The 26,340-nt window shown below is 31.9% G+C and overlaps 1 long non-coding RNA gene across 1 annotated transcript; it reads left to right on the top strand.

Moving 5' to 3' along the window:
* The first annotated feature begins 4,349 nt into the window (after positions 1-4,349).
* On the top strand, positions 4,350-8,495 carry LOC143070657 (uncharacterized). The gene is made up of 2 exons (XR_012976624.1): positions 4,350-4,505; positions 7,523-8,495. It is a non-coding gene; the product is annotated as an uncharacterized LOC143070657 (long non-coding RNA).
* The last annotated feature ends 17,845 nt before the right edge of the window (positions 8,496-26,340 follow it).

Genomic DNA, 26,340 nt, shown 5'->3' with positions numbered 1-26,340 from the left:
ATATTTAAGGTCTAAAATACATGAATGTGTTTATTAGTTATTATTGGCTTTGAAATAGCTGTAGCTGCGACCTGTACGTACTTGTTTTGTTGTTGTTATGGATGAGGGGTGCATAAATACCCTTCAGGTCTGTGTTTTTGTTTGATGTTTTTCTGCTTTGCATCGATCTGATGAGTTAAACACTTTTCCTTTTTAACTCTTTTTTATTATATGTTGTGCTGTAACACCACTGTCCCAGCGTTGCATAGCAGATCAAACCAAAAAGGACTTAAAGTATAACCTGTACAAATAAAAACATTAGAGATAGTCACATTTTTATCAGTTATAACATGTCTGAATTAACTCATCATAGATACCAGGACTAAATTTTGTACATACGCCAGACGCGCGTTTCGTCTACAAAAGACTCATCAGTGACGCTCGAATTAAAAAAAGTTAAAAAGGCCAAATAAAGTACGAAGTTGAAGAGCATTGAGGACTAAAATTCCTAAAAGTTTTGCCAAATCCAGCTAAGGTATTCTATGCCTGAGGTAGAAAGGCCTTAGTATTTCAAAAATTCTAAATTTTGTAAACAGTTAATTTATAAATATAACCATATCAATGATAATTCATGTCAGCGCAAAAAGTGCTGACTACTGGGCTGGTGATACCCTCGGGGAAATAAATCTCCACCAGCAGTGGCATCGACCCAGTGGTTGTAAATAAACTCATCATAGATACCAGGACTAAATTTTGTACATACGCCAGACGCGCGTTTCGTCTACAAAAGACTCATCAGTGACGCTCGAATCAATTAAAAGGCCAAATAAAGAACGAAGTTGAAGAGCATTGAGGACTAAAATTCAAAAAAAGTTTTGCCAAATCCAGCTAAGTTATTCTATGCCTGAGGTAGAAAAGCCTTAGTATTTCCCACTTTGGTTTTCAGTTAGTAAAAGAGTATTAGATTGTATTCATTGGTACGTATGTAGTAGTAGTAGTAGTTTGTTACTGACGTGGAGATACGGATACCAGTGTATTTAAATTTGATGTTATAAAATTTGGGTAACACTTTTGAATTAAGAAATGTATTAACTTGACCCTTTTTGTTTTTGTTTAACATGCGTTACAACGTTTGTATTAGATTTTTTTTACTTTCAAACATTTTGCCCTCGAGTATCAAGAGACAGATAGTCGATATAGGCTCCTCATTAATCAGGAATGTCAAAACTTTAACATTTGAAAACAAGCGATAAATCCTTAATGTTAAATGACCAAAACAAACTTTTATGATACTAAATATCTGGGTAATTTGTGTTTCATCAAGCAGAAAAACAATCTAAAGATTTGACTGTGATAAAGAATATGGCTATCCTTTGAATGATGTTAAGAGCAGGGCGTCTGTATAAATTTCGGGATGTATAATAAATACACAGCCAAATCGGGCTGGAATAGAGACGTTAAATCGTATAGAGAGACATCAACGCTCTCTCGATAAAAAATACTTGCAAAGACTGGTTCCGACCCATAATGGAACTACCATAGCAAAACTTCTCACCATAAGTAAAAGTAACATCCTTTCCCAGATTCAGTTGTAATTCCTACTCTTAATTCTAGTAAACTCACAACAAAGAACATGTGTATTCGGTTATTATCAATCTGTATTCGTTCTTATCATGCATGGAATATTCGTAACTGGACATCAAAAATACAAAATCAATCAACCAAACCAGTATAACTACATTGTTTTTGCATCTGTAAAGCTGAACAATCTTAGGTTTTGCAATTTCAGTTATGTTTTTCTTAGATCCCTTCTCAAGCTGCATCCCGCTTAATTCAGTCTCGACTCCCACACCTCAAATGGTTTGTTTCACTAGAAATAAGGGTCAACCTATCGTTTGAAATAGGCCACCTACAGACTATTAATGAAAAATTGTTGCAAAGTTTTTTTAAAGTGCATAAAGCGTGACATCTCTACACGAGGCTTTGGATTTAAGGTCCCTATTATGACAGTGGCTGCGAATTTGCACATACCAAACGGACAGCTTTTTTAGTACGGATCTAACTTTCGGATGCGACCAGTTCTGACCTGCGTGGGTTTAAATTATTCGACATTCCGAATTCATCATGTTTATCTAATCTATAAGATTTAAAAAACCGAGCGATAGAGTAAGAAAAATAACTCTCGATGCTAAACTATATTTGTTTGTGGGAACGAAACACAAATGTGATTAAAAGACCATTTAGAAAAATAGCTATTTGTCTGGACTTTGAAGGATTTTGCTTTTTCATAAAATATGCACTTTTCCATTTATTTATGTGCAATGATTGACAACCTCTTCCAAGAGGTACAAAATGGTATATATATATAAATCTTGCATGAGGTACGAAATGGTATACACATAGAAATCTTCCATGAGGTACGAAATGGTATATACATATAAATCTTCCATGAGGTACGAAAAACTATACACACAAACCTTCTTTTAGGTAGGAAATGATCTTCCATGAGGTACTAAATGGTATACATGTTATTATTCCATTTTATTTCGCGTTCTTCCGTGCAGTTACACCCCTCTCTTTGTGCACCTCTATAAAGCATCATTATATGTAAGATTTGATATCATAAAATGATTATAAAAAACGAGCAGTGTTCTTAGTTTCTTCATACTTGGCGCGGGTCTGTTTTTTTTTCTAAAGCAACATCGATGAAGAGTTCGACTTAACACTTTGCATATCAGTCAACTTATTGAGTAATAAATAGTTTGGTGGCAAATATTTCATGAATACTATACAACAATAACTTATCTTTTTTCTGAAAATGTATTATCTGAAATAAGTTTGCTTTAACATTACAATTGTGTGACTTATCCTTCATTTTAATTTGCCGATTTGGTTCTGAGGAAATGTCACTTTTCTGAATAGACCAGTAAATGTAGTAGTGAACATTTAACATCCATTTTGCTTCTTTTTTGTATAGCCTAAACTGAGTTGTTTTTTTGTATTCAAGTCAATTAATATTTTACATGTCAACGGCATGCGAGTTTTCATAATTCTACTAAATATTCATTTTTTTATGCAACACTTGTCGATGTCTAAATTTAATGTATTAAAATATCTGTGGTTCAAACTGACTTGAACTTTTTTAATAATATTACTAATACAGATACTATTTCTAAAAAGTGTTATGAACTTAAGTTCAGTAAAGAACAGAATTATAGGTACAGATGATAAAAAAAGACTAATAATTAACGTTTGATCCGTACTGTTTTATCAATTATAGTATTTGGTATTTAGTTTAACTTATAAAAACAAGCGGATAAGAAAACAAAATGTATGCAAAATAATATTTAATGTATTGATAGTAAACAAAGCATTAGCAGTGGAATAACACATTAATTTCCCATTGCTTCGGGAGATATGAAGATTTGCTCACCCTCGAAAAATCATATTTCCCTCGGACAGAGTCCTCGTGAAATATGAATATTCTTGGGTGAACAAATCTTCACATCTCCCTCAGGCACGGGAAATGAATGTATAAAATTCCATGAGGTACGAAATGGTCAGCGTAAGAAATGGAGGGTACGAAAAAGTTCGGGTACGAAATGACTATATTCCAGCTATTTACTAAATTCCAATTCACTTGGATATAAAGACTTATACAGATCATCTACGACCTTTAAAGTTGTACAAAACACAGCCCGTAAGGGAGCAACCAGTTAGCTTCAAGGGTAAAAGGGGGGGGGGTGTTATGGTTTTTTTTTTCTCATTCAGAATTTTAGTTTTTCGACACTATCAATCAAATTATCTTTTTTTAATTAAACTACAAGGTATAGGGGAAATCTGCCTTCAGAATATATTTTTTTTTTGTCATCTGCTTGACCAGAATATGTTTTTCATCAGATTGGGAATCAGAATATTTTTTAGAAAAAAAAACATAACCCTCCTTTGAAGTTAAATGCTCGTGTGGTAGAGTGGAATTTCCACTCTACCACACTCGTTCCCTAAAGTCTGCTGTAAAAGTATCAGACATGACAAAATGTAGCTTTCTATTAAAGAATTGAAATCAACCAGGCAAGTTATATTGTCAAGAATATATAACGTATGCATGCAGACTGCTCATGTATGCTTCAAATCATGCATTTGCAGTGCCGTATATAGAAAGTCCCTGCGTATAGGTATCTTTTTAATTCTGACTACACATTTTTAATGAAATTATAATGTTATAATCCGAATTTAAGAACGTAGACGTTATAAATTCCAACGTTGATGTGTTTGCTGTAATCATTTTATCCAATTTTTGAACATGCTAGGATAAATTTCTAAAATATACTTGTATCAAATCAATGGTATTGACAGATGCACAACAATTATATAATAGTTTAAAGTGTGTGGACGTATTTACTTTCACACTAGACAATTATTACAGGTAATGGTCAATCACTTCCGCCAGACATGGTTATGTTGACCAGTGGTCACGTGATGTCTAGAATATTTGTAAAGGGAGATGACGCATTGGATTAAAAAAGGTAAATTACAATTGTTTTTGTTTGATATCTTAAAAGTATAGTAAAATATAAGCTATGATAGTCATTATTGAAAACACTATACACAAAATATTATATTATCAATGTCGTTACAAACAATAACTTACCACCAAGGAATTGTATATTTAAATATATAATTCCTTGTTACCACACACGCTTGTATTGTGTGAATTAAAAAGGCAATTTACATCTTAAGGGAAGACCAGTGCGTGTACAATACTAGTATTATGTTATATAAAAATAAGAAGATGTGGTATTATTGCAATAAATAAGACAACTATCAACTTGAGTCCAGATGATATGTACGAAGTAAGCAATGCAGCCGATGATGATAGAATAGCGTACAGCATTCAACTGTAGAAGATCCCGAAAAGACAAAATGTGAATTCAACAAGCAAATGAATGGCCAAGTTAGAAACGAAACAGTTTACGAAAATAAATTTTCAATAGACACGAATCAACGACATCTGAATTACAGGCTAAGGACTGGCGCTTAAAAAAATGGGGCGGTAAAATTTGCGAAAGCACATTCCTTCCTATTCCGAGACCATGTGTTTAATTCTACACATCATCAGAACAAGTTGTTAAAATCAGTTGTATATGGCGTAATTAAAGCACAAACAACTAAAATAAAAACAAGACCAAAATCACCGATTTCAGAGTACTATAGGGCTTTGCTCGTTGTCGTTGTTAATTAACGAATGCCTACGGTGACCTACATGTAGCAAAAGCTCCGTGTTGAAGGCCGTACCTTGACTTATAATGGTTTACTTTTATAAATTGCTACATGGATGGAGAGTTGTCTCATTGGCACTCATACTAGAGCTTCCTTTAACTATGTAGTTGTTAATTTCTATGTCATTTAGTCTCTTCGTTGAGAGTTGTCTCAATGGCTATCTCCATGCAAAGCTCAGATTCCTTGCCCGGATTTGACTTCATACGTCATGCTCTTTTTGGTTTGAACCGCTTTATAAACATTTGTATAAGATAATCAAATGTTTTGTCCTCGATACATTGATTGCCGAAAAGCGCACCTAGTGCATTAAAATTGTTACTAGTTGAGTCGTTTCCAAAAGCATTTCAAAACTATACGGCCTATTAGCCTTTTCAGAATCTAGAGGACTATGTGTAATCTCATTGTTCGTACACCAAAATGAAAATAACATTACGTCATTGGTTGAATTTCTATTGTTTATCACGTTTTAAACCAATCACAACGTTTTGGTGTACGCTTTTGGAAATATTACCCAGAATGCTAAATAGATTATATATAACGTCGAAAAGCATGATTAACAAGGTTGTTTCTGAAAATGGATCCGATTGGGACTAGACTTTAAGAAAAGCATTATTTGCATATTGAACATTCGTACACAACAGTTCGAAATATACCCCTTTTTAGTCAATTTTCATCAGAAAGCCTGTTCTTCCTTTTGAAGCTGATATTTGACCAGTGTCCGTAGAGGCTGAAAAAAATATAAAAGATGAGATAATTGATGTTTTATCCCGTCAAAAAGAAATAATATTGAAGAACAAATAGTTACAGATATTGGCTTACTGAAACACAAAAACGACAAAAAGAGTACTACGTAAAGTCGTAATGTTGACAATAATCTGTTTTTCAGAAGGTTTTGCTTAAAAACGCATGGTTTGGGTACCATTTTGAAAAATTATATTTTTGTACGTTACAAGGTTTCATAGATAATTAAAATAAATCTTGTGATTATTACATTCTGGAAGAACTAATTTCACAGAAACAAATCGGACTGTAAAACCAGAAATCCCTTAAAAATCTGGAATGAGAATTTGAATAGCGTACCGCTATAGCGTAGATAAAACAACAATGAGCGATGCAAATTTCAAAAATCGGATTCTACATCCTTATATGTCCTAATGATGTTTCTTTAGAAGTAGAGGTCCATGCTGCATGTGGTGATTCACCTTCAGGTTCTGAATATCCCCATCTTTGCTGAATCTAATGTAATTGGTCTTACGCCACTTAACAGTGATTCACTTAGTCAGTGATTCGTTTGATTTTGACACTTCATTAAAAGAAATGTTTCTTCCAACTAGTGAATCAAACTCCAATTCTAAAATTCAGGTTCTACAGGCAGAAGTTTTTGTCACATACCCTATTTAAAGAACAAGAAAGACCAAATGTAGGATGAAAAGTATTCATGAGTTCTATCCTTGATTATTACATGATTTTAATTTGTAAATTGAAATGAATTACATATATTTAAAAATATAATAAAGAAGATGTGCAAATGAGACAAATCTCCACAAGAGACCAAAATGAAATAGAAATTAACAACTATATGTCACCGTACGGCCTTCAACAATGAGCAAAGCCCATACCGCAAAGTCAGCTATATAAAAGGCCCCGAAATGACAATGTAAAACAATTCAAACAAGAAAACTAACGGCCTTATGTATATAAAAAAAGGAACGAAAAACAAATAAGTAACACATAAACGACAACCACTGACTTGGGACAGGCACATATATACATAATGTTGTGGGGTTAAACATGTTAGCGGGAGTTCCCATTAAGTTCTATTAAATATATTACTGTTTCTTTTTGTATTAGTAAATGTTTTATTGTATAATTTACGAAGAACGCTTTTTTATATATGTAAAACGTTATATGCTTTCTGTGAGTGACACACGATTTCATAGTTAAATATCGTCCGAACTCTACGTTTCATAAAAACAATATGTCCATGAACACAATTTACTGTGAGAAAGTGTCCGGTGGACATAATGTCATGGCGGATAATATTTAATCACACACTTAGCGCGTTCGAAGTTCTTTACTGGTCACATACATTACATTCGAGAACACTTGCAGTCAAAAGTTGGAAATTTGAAGAAATACGAAAAATTGAGAATAGAATTGTGAAAATACAATAGATAACACGTGGTTATGATTAATCGAAGGAACTGGTAAATTAGAATTTAGTCATTATAAAACTAATGTATTTTTTTCTTCTATTTTTCAGTACTAAATCTTTTATTGTGGAGTGGGCTTGTACATGAAGCATTGGATTATCAAATATCACCTAGATTATTGATAAATTTATTCTACATATTCATCGTTTTGACATTTGTTGCAGTGAAATTAACTCAAATTACGTTTCAAGAACTAGCATCCTACACAATCATTTGTGTTTATTCTTATTTTTCAAACATTGCAATTTTTTTGCCAAATATCGATGACATTGGAATCGTGCACTCTCCCGAAATTTTCATGGACGGGGATATCAATTCTCTACAAATGTTTGGCGTAACTTTATTATTTTCCTGTGATGGTTATAACAGTTTCTTCGTTTGGATAAGTTGTGTTATGGTTTTATCTTACGCTATTCATAAACTGAGTCAAAAAGAGGAAAATGGAGAAAGTTCGGAGAGAAACGAGAGTTCTCGCTCTTTCCATATAATATTCGTCACCTGGTTTTTGCTGACATTATTTTATACTTTCTCATTTCTTAATTCATTATTTAGTGCCATCTTAGTTTTATTGAGTAGTGACACGTTTTGGAGGAATTTATCGCTGCGTACTCAACATTTTACACTATTTTTAAACATAGCCTGGCAAATTTATGTCTTTCGAGTTGTAATATTTTCAATCACTGTCTTCAATATATATTTAAACGTATACTTGAATGTCTATTCCAGTTTTAAATTGACAGCTATTGCTGTCATAGTTTTATTCAAATTTTATCATGACTCTACTGTGAAAATACTAGAGATATTTGACAGAAAAGTACGTATATCAGCTTATACGCATCCAGTTCCTATTAGCCAATTACAACGAAACTCAGATCCTTGTCCAGTTTGTTTATCTCCAATGACATCTGCAAATATCACACGGTGTAAACATGTGTTTCATGAAAGTTGTTTAGAATTGTGCTTGCAAAGACAACCTTCATGTCCAGTATGTCGACAAATATTGAATAAATGAGTAAAATTCTGTGTCAAGTCATTTTCTTGTATTCTTCTGCGTTATGATTGTTTGTTTTCTCTCATCTGCATTTTTAACTAAATAATTTATTTGCAAGTTAAACACAATATAAACAAAAGAGTCAAAAATTAAAGTTTAAACATAAGACAAACACATAGTTAAGTTAATGTTTCGTTAGTTAAGATCCATATCTGTTGGTTTTTTTTATGGGGTGGGAATAGAAGCATAAGTTAATATCAAGAGGAATTAATCCATAACATAATTATTCTGATTTTGATTAAAAAATCAACAAGGCTAGCTTTGACTGTTTTTGATTGATCTTCTATATCAAAATTCTACAATGTTTTTTTCTTATTTTACGATTTTTTAAAAGAGGCTTCTCCAAATAATACTCCTTTTTACATTGCGATGACCGTGAGGGCATTCCGATGTATTGTTGCGACAGAGATTTCTACTAGTTATATACATTACCGTGACTTAAGGACCAGGGGGCTGATTCTGTGAGTGTGTTTGAGTTCTTGGAATGGGTGTAGAGAACTGCTTACTCCTTCTGTTGCCTTTAGGAGTTGATCTAACTTGATCCTAACTTGATGGTGAGATTCTTAAAGTTATTAGAAACTTTTTTCTCTTAGAGTGTCAGTCACCTGTTTGCATTTTTATCACATACATAAGTATCTTCATTTTCCTTAACATACTTTCTCAACAGATTTTCCTCCAACTGATAACAAGTTGCAATAGTTTCAATCAACATCAATGATCACTATGTTTATAGCTTATAAAAGTTTAGTATTCTGAAACTGAGAAGCGAACTCCCTTAAGAAAACACACGATACATTATTGTGTATATGGCATTTGTTTTCCCTGTTTCAAATTTATATTCCGCAAAGATTATTTTTTTTTTGTTTCTTATATACTAATAATCAAGGTTAAGAAATGAAAAGAAAAAAAAAGAAAAAAAATCAATAAAACAGATTGAAACTGTGACTGGTAAAATTTCAAACTTTGGTCTTCTGTTTCGAGCTGCTGAAGCTGGCCTACAGCGTAGAGTAATAAAGTTCTCTTTAGAAAACAAAAAAAACCACTAAAAGATTAAGATCTTTTCAGTTATTAAGTCTCCAAAACAAAGTTTGGAGACTTATTGTTTTTGCTCAGTTCTTATTATTTTTATTATTCTTCTTTTTCTTTTTCTTTTTCTTTTTCTTTTTCCGCCACTTTAAAAAATGAACTTGTCCGCAGCGTTTCTCCAAAACCACTTGTCAGATTTACTTAGGATTTCATAAAATGTTAGACTAACATGTCTAGGTGAGCCATCAATCGTTCGTTTGTGCATTGGGGTCTATTAAGGGGTATTTTGGGGGGCTAAAAGAAGGGAGGGGTTTACTATAGAACCCTATGGGATTTTGTTTTAGAAAATTTTCAAATGAATATAACTTTAAAACTTTAAGTGATAAACACACACAGTCTTCAGAAATGATCAAGTGACAATAAAACAAATCACGTGAAATAAAGGGGGAATCTCTAGGGAGTCATCCCCACCCCCTTAAATTTGAGAATATGCTATTATCTTGTAAAGGGTCTAAATCCCCACCCCTAAACCATGTATATTCGTGAATGGGACGATAAAACAAATTTAATGAATTAAAGGAGAAGTCCCTGGGGGTCACCCCCACCCCGTTCAATTTGAGAATGTGCTATTATCTTGTAAACGGTCCAGATCCCCACCCCTAAACCATATATATTCTTGTAAGGGACAATAAAACAAATCGAATGAAATTAAAGGGAAGTCCCTGGGGGTCACCCCCACCCCATTCAATTTGAGAATGTGCTATTATCTTGTAAACGGTCCAGATCCCCACCCCTAAACCATATATATTCTTGTAGGGGACAATAAAATAAATGAAATGAAATAAAAGGGAAGTCCCTAGGGGGTCACCCCACCCCCTCTTGTTTGAAAACTTGTAAACGGTCAAGATCCCCACCCCTAAACCATATATATTCTTGTATGGAACAATTAAACAAGTCAAATTAATATGGGAGCTTTGTTTGGGAGACTTCGTAACAGCATCCTGTTACAATTACTTCTTGTTTATATTAATTTATTAATTAATTTATAGAATTTAATTTCTTTTCATATTATTCATCAAAAATATTTCACTGTATAAGGTTCATAAAATGTAGGTAAAGATAGAATTTTAATATTAGTTTAAACTTTTAGAGTGCAGGGCGTGTAAATGTTGAAAATATGCTGCACAGCCCTGTATTTTGACCATTGAATAAAATAGTAGTAGGTGCATATAAACTTTCCATTCTGGGATGTTATTTTTTCAAGAAACTTCCTAGTAAAAGTGTCACAGTTTAGCCACAAAGTTCCGAGTTCCTATTGGAAATTGCATTGCCTATATATATTTACAGAATCGCAACCTATAGTTTCTAAGAAACAAACTTTACCAATAAAACTGAAAAATGACCAATGAACAACGAAAATGAGGTCAAGGTCAGATGAACCATGCCAGGCAGACATGTACAGCTTACATTCCTTCAATGCAACAAATATATATAACAGACCAAAGCACAAAAACTATACACTGAGCAATGCCTGGGCCATAAAAATGAGGTCAAGGTCAAATAAACCTGTGATACGGACATGTACATCATAAAATATTTCCATACACCAAATTAATTGACCTATTGCATATACAGTAGTAGTATCAGAAAAAAGTCCAAAACTCAAAAACTTAAATTTGACCACAGAACCATAAAACATTAGGTCAAGGTCAAATGACACCTGTCAACCAGCTAGACATGTACACCTTACAATCATTCCATACACCAAATATAATAGACTTTAGTCAATATAATTATTGCATACAAAATTAGAAAAACAGACCAAAACACAAAAATTTAACTATAACCACTGAACCAAGGAAATGAGGTGAAGGTCAGATGACACCTGCCAGTTGGACATTTACATCTTACAACCCTTTCATACACCAAATACACTAGACCTATTGCTTATAGTGTCTGAGATATGGAATGACCACCAAAACTAAACCTTGTTCACTGAAGCATGAACTGAGGTCAGGGTCAAGTGAAAAAAGACAGACATGATGACCTTGCAAGGTACGCACATACATAGTTATCCAATTTCTCATAATAAGAGACAAACTAACATTACAAAAAACTTAACTTTTCTTTCAAGTAGTCACTGAACCATGAAAAAGAGGTCAAGGACATTGGACATATGAAAGACTAAAAATTCTTAGCATAAGACATCTATATACAAAGTATGAAGCATCCAGGTCTTCCAATTTCTAAAATATAAAGCTTTTTAAAAGTTAATTAACGCTGCCGCCAGCTAACTATCCCTATGTCGAGCTTACTGCGAAAGAAGTCACAGGCTCTACAAAAACAATTAAAATAGACTTTAAACTGCATTCGATACTCCACAATAGTGTTTACAATTTCAAAGGATTGGGTCAAGTGGGACTACAACTATCGTCCAGAAATATATGAAATACCATTTTCAAAGGCAGCCACAACTCTTATTGTAAAAAAAAAATCTGACTTGACCTGAGTTTTAAGCGCCTATTATTATAACGTTTAAATCTGCTGCATTTGTTTGCACCTGTCCATATTCAGGAACCTGATGTTCATTTTTTGTTGATGTGATTCATAAGTGTTTCTCATTTCTCGTTTTTATGTATAAATGAGACCGTTGGTTTTCCTGTTTGAATGGTTTTACACTAGCCATTTTTGGGGCCCTTTATAGTATCTGTTGAGTGTGAGCCAAGGCTCTATGTTGAAGGCCGAACTTTGACCTATAATGGTTTAATTTTACAAATTGTGACTTGGATGGAGAGTCGACTCTTGTCTCATTGGCACTCATACCACATCTTCTTATATCTATTTACTGTAACTTCTACCCCTAAAATATTTAGGCTTAAACAAATCAAACAATATATAATTTGGACAGCTTGTCAGGACACAGGGTTTTAATGATTATTACCTATACTCCATGACTAAATATAACTATAAAACCCAAATGTAACTTAGCCATATTTAACTTATATCTTAAATAATTTCCAGCAGTACACATTTTACAAATGTATCAATAGTGTATTCCCTTATATTTCTGATTTTTTTACCCTTCATAGATATTCAAGGCTGACTAGGAAAAACCAACAATCATTATGTATATGTACATGTATAAGAATATGAATGGAAACCTCTATACGATGCCAATGCTGGAGCCTATCTCACGATAAAAGTGTCAGACCACACATTTAATAAGCAAAAAGTTATATAATATGTATAAATATACAAAAAAAATAGAAAATTAGAAAAACAACTTTAATTGCAATCATCAATTATAAAAAGGCCCTTACTATGTTGAACCAAGGGCTAGAAAGTGAAGCAATTGAAAAACACTAATATATGGTAACACAAAATTCGACAACCTGATTGGTAAAATTTGTCATGCCTTATTATGAATATTTATGAAAATGTAACAACAATACAACATTTCCTGCTTTACTAATAGAACCGCAGGAAAATACCATTTTTAAAACAATTAACATGAAAACAAATCATAAGTTTATATAAAATATAAATAAGTGTCTCATAAGTCAAATTGATGACTAGCAGAGACATGTATTTATGACTAGCAGAGACATGTATTTATGACTAGCAGACATGTATTTATGACACGCATAGACATGTATTTATGACTAGCAGAGACATGTATTTATATGACTAGCAGAGACATGTATTTATATGACTAGCAGAGACATGTATTTATGACTAGCAGAGACATGTATTTATGACTAGCAGAGACATGTATTTATGACTAGCAGAGACATGTATTTATATGACTAGCAGAGACATGTATTTATATGACTAGCAGAGACATGTATTTATGACTAGCAGAGACATGTATTTATATGACTAGCAGAGACATTGATTTATATGACTAGCAGAGACATGTATTTATATGACTCTGTGACTGAGGTATTGATTGTTTGAATACTGTGATTTGTAAATATTTCTCAATCAAAATGTGACACAATAATAAAATATATATTTTTTTATTATTATTTTATAAATAAAGGAAATCATAAAATTTATAATTGATGAAATGCTTGTGTGTTCTATATCTAAAGTTAAGCTTTAAATTTTACCAAATAATGACAAAGTCTCTATCATTTACAATCCTGCTGGTCAGGAACAGCCAGCTAAAATCGTATTGACAGCAGTCAAATTAACTTCTTTAAAACTGAACTGGTAGTGGGAAAAAGTTGGAAACCTGTGTCCAAAACTTAATACTCTAAAGACTTTCTCTACAAATATATTTTAGACAGTAACAAGTATGGACACAGATGCAAATTGTCAGTGGGGGTAAAAGGTGTTACAGATGCATTAAAGGCTAGACTGGAAATGTGTATTAACAAACTTAGTTGATGTATATATGTCTTCATTCAAATGCATTGCCTGCAGGAAAAAGGGGGCTTCAACTTCCATCCCCTTCTATGAATCTGCCTTTTGATAGCTTAAATATGTAGTTTGTTAATAAAGAGCTGTGCTATAAGCGCATGATAAGCCTGTTGCCCTGTTAGCTTGTCTTTATGCTTTAAATAAAAAAAATGAACATTAATTAGGTTGTTAGTTTTCTCATTTGATTTGTTATATATTTGTCATTTCAGGGTCTTTTATAGCTGACTGTGCGGTATGAGCTTTGCTCATTGTTGAAGGCTATTCAGTGACCTGTAGTTGTTAATTTTCTTTTAATTTTTGAAAGGTAGTTTAAGTCAACAGACATAAACAATTTACCAAAGTTTCATAAAATTTTGTGAAAGTGTTTATGAGTGATTGTCTGAAAACTGGAAAATCCCCCCTTTTTAAAGCATAAAAATTCATAACACGGAAACATAAAATCTGAAATTTATAAAAATCAAAAGGGACCTTAGGTCAATAGATATACTGACCGGCTTTAGAAATGCAACACTAGATTATTTTTGTGTTATTTTTGAATGAATGTGTCCCCGTCAAAAGCGATGACTGCATGTTACAAACGCCAAAATGATTGTCACAAAGGTCAACAAAGTCTGTCTGATATGTTTTGGGTTTTTTTTGCACCTTCTGGTTTTGGTTTTGGCAATTATGCGGTCGGAACTTGAGGGCTTTTAAGGTTTTCTTTCAGTTGATTCTTTGGCAATTCAGTTGATGGGAAACATTTATGGCATGAATCTGTACTCAATGGCACTCGGCAATTTGATTAGCAGTTGACGTTGCGGCCGTAAACCTGTCTGGCAAATGACGTTGCGTAATCAAATTCTGTTGACGTTTCATTGTCTCTAAACGTTTATCTGTTCATTGATGGCCAGCAACAAATCTTGTCTACTTGTATCGTTGTCGGAAGGACAGTAAGACGAGTTTCTGAAGTCATACAGTATGGTTGCAGCTCGTTTATGTTTTAATGTTTGCAGTATTCTTAAGGGGTAAGTCAGTTTTTTGTTTCTCAGTCTTGGTCAAATAGAGATGCAACATTTTAAACTGTGAGGCAAAGGATTGAAAGAACTGTTTCACAAAGCAAAACAACAGAAACAATCTTTCATGGGTGCAAAATTTCGCTTTAAGAAATTCGTGTGACTTAAAAAATTTGGTATGTTCAATAACCACAGGTTAGTCAGATTTTTATTTTTTTGTACGGAGAAAGAAGTATGATAAGCATGGAAAGTAGTTGTAAGAACATCAAACAAGATTTAGTTAAAAAAATCAACAAAATGAGTGTTGTGTTTCTAAAGTCGTTCAGTATATAAACAATTCACCAAAGTTTCATTAAAGTTCATGGAAGCATTTTTGAGTTATTGTCCAAAACTGGAAAATCCCCCTTTTTTTTAAGGATAAAACTTTATAACATGGAAACGAAAAATCTGAAAATGAAAAATGATTAGAAACTGTTAAATGCAGTTATTAATATAATACTTGTTTGAGGGGGCTTGCGGGTCTAAATCAACTTTTTTTTTCTAATATGGGATTTTGCTATTTTTTACTTTAATTAAACTTTGTCTTATACCTAATAGAAATATAAAATAAAAATATGGGGTCACCGTTCATTTAAGCTCACAATCTGCCTCCGAAAGAAGCATACATTTTTGTTAATGTCCTTTTTTTCTGTTGAACTATTCGGGGAAATATTGGTAATATCGAAATAAAAAAAGAACTAAATTATACAGAAATCGCTTCAATTTTACAATTATTTACTTTATGTACAGCTTGGTCAAAAACAATTAAAAAAAATATAGGTCACCGATGAGTTAAAAAAGATATTATTTAAATGTCAAAAAATGACATCTTTGCACCAAAGGGAGATAATTTGGAGCTTTTTCAATGATATAAACATTTTTAAAGTCATCTGTGGCCAAACCAAATCCATCTGTCTTGGTGATTTTTGTACCATATTATAAAGTAATAACTTATAGTGTAATAAATAAAAGTTGTAATGGAAAAACAAATGTTTATTTTTTTGCTGAATTTTTTATACCCGCCAGCCTCCTTAAGGGCATTATTAGACTATAGGTCAGACTTATGTACTGTTTTATCATGCATTCTTCAGGTGAAAATAATTGCAAAATGTTAATTATATAGGTGGAAGTAAGGTTGTAAAAGAACAAAATCTGGAATGAATAGAAATTGATAACAAAGTATTGTAATATGGATGTGTGAATAGGACTCATCAGTAGGTGTTTCACACATCAATATTATTTTAAAAACAACAAAAAAATGAAACTCAATTGGTTGAAATCCAGAGATTGAATTTCTGGTGACTGTGAAAATAAAAATTTGATCACGAACTTCAAAAAGTTAGTACTGCCTATACCCCCAAGGCCAGGTTGACTTAGTCTAAATTGTGAAAAGTTGTTTTAGAGATAATTTTGAATATTTGATAACTTTGATAAACATAAATTTCAAATATAATGAACAAAATATTCAAATGAAAAAATCATTTTAATGTGTCGGTATGGCCTTGTGAGTTTCGTCCCTTTAGTACATCTTTTCAAGTTACATTTGAATACTTTGTTAGATTTAGACATGCATTGATGGCTCATTAAGTTAAGTTTTTAGTTTAACCAAAATGCGGTGTGTATACATAAAATATGGTTGAATAGTGGATTGTAGCAGTACTTGCTGATGATTTAATAAGAGTTTATGTAAAACAAAATGAATGAATTATATGATTAGAATAATTCAAATTTTCTTTGAAGGAATAATATGGGGATGGAGTCCCCAATAACAGTAGAAAATTCAATAAAAAAAAAAATACGGGAAAATTTCCCGAATTTTTCATTGTACTAATGAGCTCAAAATCGTTCAAATTTTTTTTGTCGTGTTTTGAAATCCCGGACCTGCGCAGAAATGTACAATGTACTTCCTTTTTCCGGTCTCGTTTGTATGAAACTTTGAGTAAAATATATATTTATCAGTCTAGTATAAAATAGGAAGGAACGTGCAATACCAATTTCATTTTTAATAATTCCTTGATCTATATGAAAAAACGTTACCTGATGATAGTGTTTCTTTGTCTACATTGCATATGACGTCATAATTTAAATAACGTCACAACTAAATCCCTAACAACAGAACCAAAATCTGAAACGTTACGGTATTTCCGTTTCTTTTTTTTTTAAACAAATATTTAAGTTACAAAAAAATAATTCATACAGACTTCGTCCCCATTTACAGGTAATGCCTGCCTCATATTATTGATCAAAAGATAATAGACTCTATAAATATGATAATGGTTCTGATTTTGTATGGTTATAGTTTGTAATGTTTGATATAATAAGTTTGTTCCTAGTACAATGTTTTTCTAATTATTAATTGATAGGATTGCCCTAAGTTTTAGATTGTTGGCTGTCAGTTTATAATTTTTTTATAAAAATAATAAGAGTTTTTTTTACATGTTTTTTTTTTTTAATAATGACCAATCTTTTTTATTTCATTGAAAGGCATACTGGGCAGTTTTGTCTTAAATGAATTTTACTGATCTAAACAACTTGTTAAAAATGCAAGTAACTTCAATTTTGGCACGATGGACAATCAGTTTTTTTTAGGGGAAGTGATTTTAATTAATGCTGACATGATGCCAAAAATAGAGATGTAATAAATGGAACAGAGATAAAATTTCAAGGAAGTTCTATGGAAACTGAAGCTTGATGGTTTTGCTAATTTTTATTAAAAATAATATTTTGGCAAACTAGCTAGGCCAAAGAAAGCAGCATAACTCTTTGTCTTTAATCGGGAGAAACGCAAATACTAAGTTATACCTTCCCCTGATCATGTCATATGATCTTAGACACAAGGCGCTTCAGTTCCAGTTAGAAGTCAAGTGGCAGGAAAATTTTGGAACTAAAAATTATATAACATTCTGCATAATTTGTGTTTTAAATAGTACGATTATACTGTGATTTGAGAAGGAAAAGGATTATATTCTGTTGTTAATTAGGTAACTTTAATATATGTTATTTGACATGGTAATTCATATGTCCGTAATTTGTCGTAATTTACATCTACCTGCTTAAGATTTTCATTGTAGTCTAGTTTTATTGAAAGTATTTTTTTGTATTACTTTACATGGAACGGTTACTAAATGTGGAATAATTTTAAACAAATCAAAGCAATTGGTGCTTGTTTTAAAGCAAAAATAAAAAGATATTGTGAGAAATAATTTGATAAAATTATATTAAATTAATATAAGAAAAGATGCTAGTTTGTTTACTTACAAATAAAGGGATGAATTGAAAAAAAATATGAAATAAACATATAGTAATACAGTAATATGTGTAATAAAATGACAAACATAATATGCATAAAATGCAAAATGTACTTGTGTCATCCAATTATCCTCGGAGAGTAGTTATCTCTGCATACTGTTGCTGGCTTGAGCTTTGAACTGGTCCCTTGTATGTTTGATAACTATTGGTAGTCTGGTATTTTTGTTCTTCTTCTACTAAATAGCAGTAGTGGTTTGTACTGTATTTATGCAATCATCGTCGTCATCTTAATCTTCAGGATTGTTGAGGTGTAAGTATTCTCTGTCAGTACATCTATGGTTGATTTTTCTGGTGTCTTTTATGTGTTAACTGGAGTTGAGACTGTGTATGTAGATGGTGCTGCTACGATTCTAAATTTCCTGTTTAGTGCGGGATTCTACCGGTGGAATCCATTTGGCTATTGGTGGCTTTAGGTCAGAGTTGCCGTTTTCTCCATGAAGTCTGTTGTTGTTGTGCATACACAAAAATTGTCTGAATTACATTGTATTTTTGTTATAGTTATCCAACACAAACTTTTTATGCAGCCACAGTAGAAGTATAACCTGAAAAAGAAATGTAGATTCTTAAACATATCTCTGACAAAACTATATAATTGAAACACTATTTAATTCAAGAGAATAATTATCTGGACATAACAATAAGAATAATATATTTACACTTACTCTTCTTTTCCATGCAATTAGAAGATATCCTTTAATTTACTCATATAATGGAACTGATAAATGAGAGTAAAACTTCTGACCAATTATATATTTGTTTTTTTAACAAAATAACAAACTCACTGTACGTACTACCTTTGTATTTATTAGCTGTATAAGACTACCAAGTGTATTGCCAACACCATGAAAACATCTCAAGAAAGAGAATTGTTTTGAATTCTTAATACATAATCAGAACAGTATTATATCAACACTGAAGTTTGTAAAATTCATATAACGATGTATGATACAAAAAAGAAGTAAAAGAATAATGACTTGAATTTCAACTGCACAAAAATCTCAATATTTTACTGAGTTATCTCTTATTGAATTAACAAATCTTGGTTGAAATTGTCTCCCCTTGGATGTAATATTCCAATCTACAGTCTTACTTTTTATAATTTTAATAGTAAATCTTGTTGATATACCTGGTACATGTATATTAATAGAAATTGTAAGGCTTAAATAAACTTGCCTCTCTTATTTTCTAGGTAAAAGCTGCAGAGTAATTTCTGACTTGAAGATTTCTTAAAAATAACCATCTTCAATGGAATTGCTCTGCTGGCTGTGACATGGAAAATCTATATGAAAAATAATTGAAACAATATTTAATGCAAAAGAATAATAAACTGAGTAAATACACAATTCAACATTTCTTTACTAAATGCTTTAAGTGACATGTTGACATATCTTTTAAACTACCAGTCTTTGTTGGCACAAAATGATTGAAAAAGTCATTGTTTGCTGTTTAATATATCACATTTGTTATTGGTTTTCATTTGATCATATCTCAAGCCATTGGAGTTTGGCATGAATTATTTTATATTTTGTCACGTTGGGGACTTACTCAGCTTACTATACCGTATATATTTTGCCAACTGTAGAAGACTGTGTGACCTTTAGTTGCTAACTTCCTTGCAATTTGGTCTCTGCTTGATAAATGTCAAATGCAATCATACCATACCTCTTAATTTCTATATATAAGGGAACAAATAAAGATGACAACAACAAAAAAATCAAGATAATGTATCCCTTATTTTTATCTTGATACCTCCAATAACATATATACCTGGTATGGCCAAGTCCTGGGTCGCACAACCTAAAGGAAAAAAATAAAGGCACAAAAAGGACATGAGACACACACAAAGACCTTAACAATAACATATATACCTGGTATGGCCAAGTCCTGGGCCGCACAACCTAAAGGAAAAAAAAGAAGGACAAAAAAAGAACAAAACATATACACAAAGACCTTAACAATAACATATATACCTGGTATGGCCAAGTCCTGGGTCGCACAACCTAAAGGAACAAAAATAAGGACAAAAAAAGGACAAGACATATACACAAAGACCTTAACAATAACATATATACCTGGTATGGCCAAGTCCTGGGCCATACAACCTAAAGGAAAAAAAAGGACAAGACATATACACAAAAACCTTAACAATAACATATATACCTGGTATGGCCAAGTCCTAGGTTGCACAACCTAAAAGAAAACTAGAGGGTCCAAGGACCCTGTGTCGCTCACCTTAGATTTTTGTTGACAATTGATGCATGAAATAACAATAATACTTATTATTAAAGGAAACTTTGTGAACCAAAATCTTATCTTTCTTGTGATTGAACTACTTTCAACTAGTTTTTAGTTTTGAGGTCTAAAACACACTTTTCAAGTATTGTGTTGTTCTCTCATGGACATACATATCTATATATTTGTTCTATATAAACTCATCATCAGTACCAGGACTACATTTTGTATATAAGCCAGACGCTATCATTACTAGTCAAGGATCATCAAGAAAACTTTTTGACATGTTCATCATATACAAGTTGTTCAATTGGTTATGACAGCAAAGTTACTGATCATTATGGAGAATGAAAACAGATCAACTGTATCAATCTTTTTACTGGACCCAAGATTATACTCTTATACGAGTGGTGACCTGATCTTTAAATTAAGATTTAAAATGAATAGGTATTACTTGAATTGAACAAGAAGGTAGACACAGAAAACTAAGTTTTTGCTAGCTTAAATAGAGACGACCTTTATAGTAGTTCTAATATGTGTGAAGCTGCTATTTGTTTGTCATTTTTAGGTTGTGACCATGTTTGTCTCCAACTCATTTTTTTTTCTCTTCTGCAGGTTTTGTTCTTATTAATTTCAAAAATGAATAGGGTGTGAAAAATAATAAAAATACATCAAAATTAATTGTTTATTATGAAAAATTTGAACACATCAAATACTTCAAATAATGCATTATAATATTCATTGTCTTACACATTTTTTTTTATATATATGTGCATTAAAACAGTTCACTTATAGAACAATATTTACATTCTATAACAACACATTTTAAAAGTCAAAATATGAAAGTAAAAACAGTATATATAAAAAGCAACACAGCGATTGTATTATGATATGATTATTGTTTCCATAACTTGACTTTAAAAATAACTTGAAGTTAATTTGTAAAGACTTGTCGAGAAGAATATTCAAGTTTTTTTCAACTTAAAAGTCTAGATTCTATATATAATTTATTTCCTCTTGAACATTTAACAACTATCTGTCAAAGTATTTGTCATTTTTGTTTCCTTTCTATTCATGGTATACTGAGTTGTACCATAGTATCTCTGTTTTAAACTTTATTTATATCAGTTCTGGTGGATTTGCTTTAATGCAAGATTCTAGAGTTTACTCCATACGTTTATTAATTGTTGTTACAATGATTTTAATATAACAACAACTGAAACAATCTATATAATTCTTATTTTCTTCAGCAGTTAGTTTACTGAATTTACTTTGCATATTATAAAACAGTCATTAAATGTTCTCAAATTTCTTCTCTATTAAGCAAATGTTCTCAAATTTCTTCTCTATTATAAGCAAATGTTCTCAAATTTCTTCTCTATTAAGCAAATGTTCTCAAATTTCTTATCTATTAAGCAAATGTTCACAAATTTCTGCTCTATTAAGCAAATGTTCACAAATTTCTGCTCTATTAAGCAAATGTTCATAAATTTCTGCTCTGTTAAACAAATTTTCCGATTTCTGCTCTATTAAGCAAATGTTCACAAATTCTTCTCTAATAGGCAAATGTTCACAAATTTCTTCTCTATTAAGCAAATGTTCACAAATTTCTTTTCTATGAAGCAAATGTTTACATGAATTGTTCATTAGTTTCTGTTTTATAAATGACTTCTACATATTTATCAAATGTATAAGCAACCACAGAGTTGAGTAGAATGACAAACTAATGCAATATTTGATTTTTTCCCCTCAACATTTAACCCTTAGCATGAATTAATGATTTACACATATTGATAAACCTGTACTTAGAATAAGACATGAAATCATAAGAAATCAAAAATGTTGGATTTATGGATTGTTTTTCAATTTGGAGAACTCCAAGTACTTATATTATAATAAATCATGTGGTATTTGTACAGAAACTGATTTATTATGTCTGATATGAACATGAGAGCATTTCTTAAACAGAAAAGTCAATGAATATTGGATGAGATAAATATATAGATTAATTTGGCATTACAAAAAGTAAACTGTACATACTTAATCATGATAAATGTTTAGTATACTAGTATTATATATATATAGTGAATAACAGTATTGTAAATTGTATCAAGTTATCTATATGAAAAATTACAATGAATATATGTACATAACAGCAAGGATTTCAACATTCATAAACATTTTGATTATTTAATCATAGTTCATCAAACAGCCAGTTAAATTTAATCATTTTGTAGGAAGAGAAATGAGGCATGGAACTTGTGGTCTTCAAAACTCCCTTTTTACATCTATATTAAAGTAATGGCTTTTGATTGTATTCAAAAATAAATATTTCAAGAATTATATATATACATTTATAACAAGTAAATATCAGGAGTGTTCACATGCGAAGTGCACATAACTCTCCACTGATACAATAAGCATTCAGGTAGTAGAGGTTCTAAAATTTGATATCTCCTATCATTACTGACTTGAAATAAATGGAATTCTACTTTTCTTCCATAGCAAAATGGTTAACCAATCACCAAGGGCCTTTCTGCTTTATGGAAGTCAAAGCAACACAGTTTCAAATTTCGTTACCTCTGCTACCGTAAATCCAGTGTACCTATAAAGAAGAAAGCTTTGTAAAGAAGCTTTCTTCTATACAGGTAATACTGGATATCAGAAGTTTTGAAGCCAACTCCATTTCTATTCCTACTTATGAAAAGGCAAATCTGTTGGAGTGGAAACCCATTTTCCTTTAAAACCACTCCTGCACATTTGAGGTTGCATTTTCAGCAACCGCAAATGTGTCATGTTTTTCAGCGGGTTTAATTTTCATTGTTTCAAGCAAAGCTGGTTTCGGCATATAAAATAATCATTACACTGAATCATTGTGTTTCAATGGCTACATATATGACTTTATGATCTGACCAATAGGAATCAAGAACATCTGTTTCAAAATTTACCTTACTATCAAAATTGAGGAAAATTAAGTCCAACAATGTACCATAAGATGTAGTAGGTTTAGACACAATTTGTGAACAGCAAAATGAATCTCTCATGAACTTTAAAAAAGAAGTATTCCCAGTGTTTAAATCAATATTAAAGTCTCCCATTAAGATAATTTTTGGATGTCTTAAATACACATCAGGAAGAAGGTTTGCAAGGAAAGTATCTTTTAGTTGTTGCAATTTACAGATTGGTGCTTTGTAAACAAAGACAACCTGAAAAAGACCTTTGCTGGGTGATATTATGTCTGCTATAACAAACTCTAAAGATGGAGTTGAGAAAGTGACTGTATTGTGAAGAATACAATCATTTCGATAATATAATACCAATCCATGAGGTGGTCTTGTATTAAAGTTTGTTTGCTTTTGGTCTAATCGAACTGGTGGTTCAAAACCAGGTACATGAAAATCATCATTTTCATCTGTTGAAACAAGTCTTGATTCAGCAATACCAATAACATCAGCATCCAAGATGTTAGGGTCTGATTTTATATCATTAAAGTGAGCATGCAAAGACCTTGAGTTGTTGAAAACTACTTTAAAATAGTTACTTGATAAATTATACAATGGCTTAAAGCACAACTGTAGAGTTGCATCTGTCCTTAGTCTGTGTAATTCTTGTCGAACACACTCTGCTACAGCTATTGCCTCTTGATTGAGATCTAATATCTGTAATCCAGTTAAAGATGTTACTCTGCTTAGCGCAACATAGTGAATATGTGGTATTTTCCCTTTACGTTTTGATTTCAGACTAACAACAACTTCTTGTAATGTGTCTCCTTGCGATTTATGAATTGTTTTTCCGGCTGCTGGACGAAGAGGAAATTGAATTCTTTCAAAGGTCTTATATTTATAAGTAAATGACCTTTTAATGTCAAACATTGGAGTCCATGTTTTTTCAACATCTTTTCCATACAAGTGTGAATATTTTCTTCTACTGTTAGCACCAATTCTGGCATCCTCAAACTTAACCCATATGATACTTGGTCTTATAGATTTAGTTTTACACTCTATCAATTTAAGTTCACAAGTTGAACCATTTGTGAGACCATCAGTGACTTCAATATTAGCTGTAAGATCATATTTCATCCCAATTGCTAATACCACTTCCTTTGCAAGATTGGCTGTATCAGACTGTTTTTCTGGTAAAAAACTAAGTAATTTTGTTTTTACAGATGCTGGTAAATCCCCACAAACTGTGTCAACTGCTTTAACTTTAACCTTTTGTGAGCCTAATTTAGATATGTATTGTAAATTAAAATTATCCACTAAAGCATTTTCAACAAACAAATGAGTAGCATTAGTTCTGTATGATGGATCACTGATTGAAACAGTTCTTGTATTTAAAACTGCAAAATCATTTTCAGTCAGCTGATTTTGTCTCAACCTATTTAGTAATTGAGCAAATTCCAAATCATCTTTTTGTCTCATTATTTCAGTAAGTTCATGAAAAGAAAATAATAATTTCCAGTAATTAGGAGCTAACGCTGTTAATCCTTTGCTTAGATCATTGAAAATCCAGCTGTCAAATACAGGTTGGAGTTGGAAAAAGTCACCAATAGCTATGATACTCACGCCACCAAATGAACAGTTGCTTCCCTTGATTTTTTTCAGCCTTCTTTCCAGTAAAGAGAACATTTTGTTTCCAACCATTGAAATTTCATCAATCAAAATCAGAGACAAATTTCTGTATTTCATTCTGAGTGTATTGAGAACATCGCATGACAATGACTGGTCAAGTCCTTTATTTGGTTGTATCTGGAAAGCATTGTGAATAGTCAGACCATTTATATTGTAAGCTGCCTTTCCAGTAGGAGCACAAAGAAGAATTCTTATATCGTCAGGGTCCTCACCTTCAATAGAACATAAGTGTCTGTGTAAAGCTTGAAATATTGTTCTGACAACTACAGATTTTCCGCATCCTGCTCCACCTGTCAAAAATGTATAAAATGGTTCATGTTTTGTTTTAACCAATGTGACAACATGTTTGAAAAATTCCCATTGTTTCTTATTCAAAGATCTTATCAAATCAAAATAATCACTCTCACTTATTCTGTTGGCATGATTTGTCAATTCTACTGTTCTTGCTTCAATTCCAACTTCACGAGACATATCATACAGTCTATGTTCTGTTGGTCTATCTGGATTGAAATGAACATACTGTTCTGATTCTGTTGGGCCTATTTCAGCATCTTCCATTTCTACTTGCTGTGTGGCAGGTGCTATTTGATCATTCTCATTACAATCATTTTCTGCCTCTTCTATAGCTTTCTCTAGATCTATTACTTTTCCTTCATATTGCTTAGCTTTCTTTTCTAATAGTCTTGAAACAGTCAAGTACATTTTTTCAAATGTTTCATGTCCACATTGCAAATCTGAAAGTTCATTTCTCCATGGATAAAATAACATTAAGCGTTCTCTGTAGAAGTTTTCAGAGTCAGTCTTGTAATTATATTTAACATATCTTATAACCTTAGGTGTTTTTCTTTGGTATATTCTAATACCATTCTTCAGTGTTATGTTGATCTTGTTATTGTTTTCTTCTATAACATCTGCATTTGTCTCTTCATTTTCACTTTCAGACTCATTTTCTTGCTGTTCTGTTTCATGATCTGAGGATTCCAAGTTTTTAGGATACTGCAATTCAAGCTGAGATACATAGTCTGCTAGACACCAGTTCTCCAGTTGTTTTGGTCTACGCGAGTATCTTTTAATATCATTGTCTGATTCTATTTCAGTAGAGTCTGGGCCTAGTTTTTCTAGGGCTGATGATTGTTTTAGAAGGAAAGTTCTTTTGTGTTGTG

The sequence above is a fragment of the Mytilus galloprovincialis genome, chromosome 4, assembly GCF_965363235.1.
Source record: "Mytilus galloprovincialis chromosome 4, xbMytGall1.hap1.1, whole genome shotgun sequence".
Taxonomy (NCBI): Eukaryota; Metazoa; Mollusca; class Bivalvia; order Mytilida; family Mytilidae; genus Mytilus; species Mytilus galloprovincialis.
This window is presented reverse-complemented; position numbering and strand designations above follow the sequence as displayed.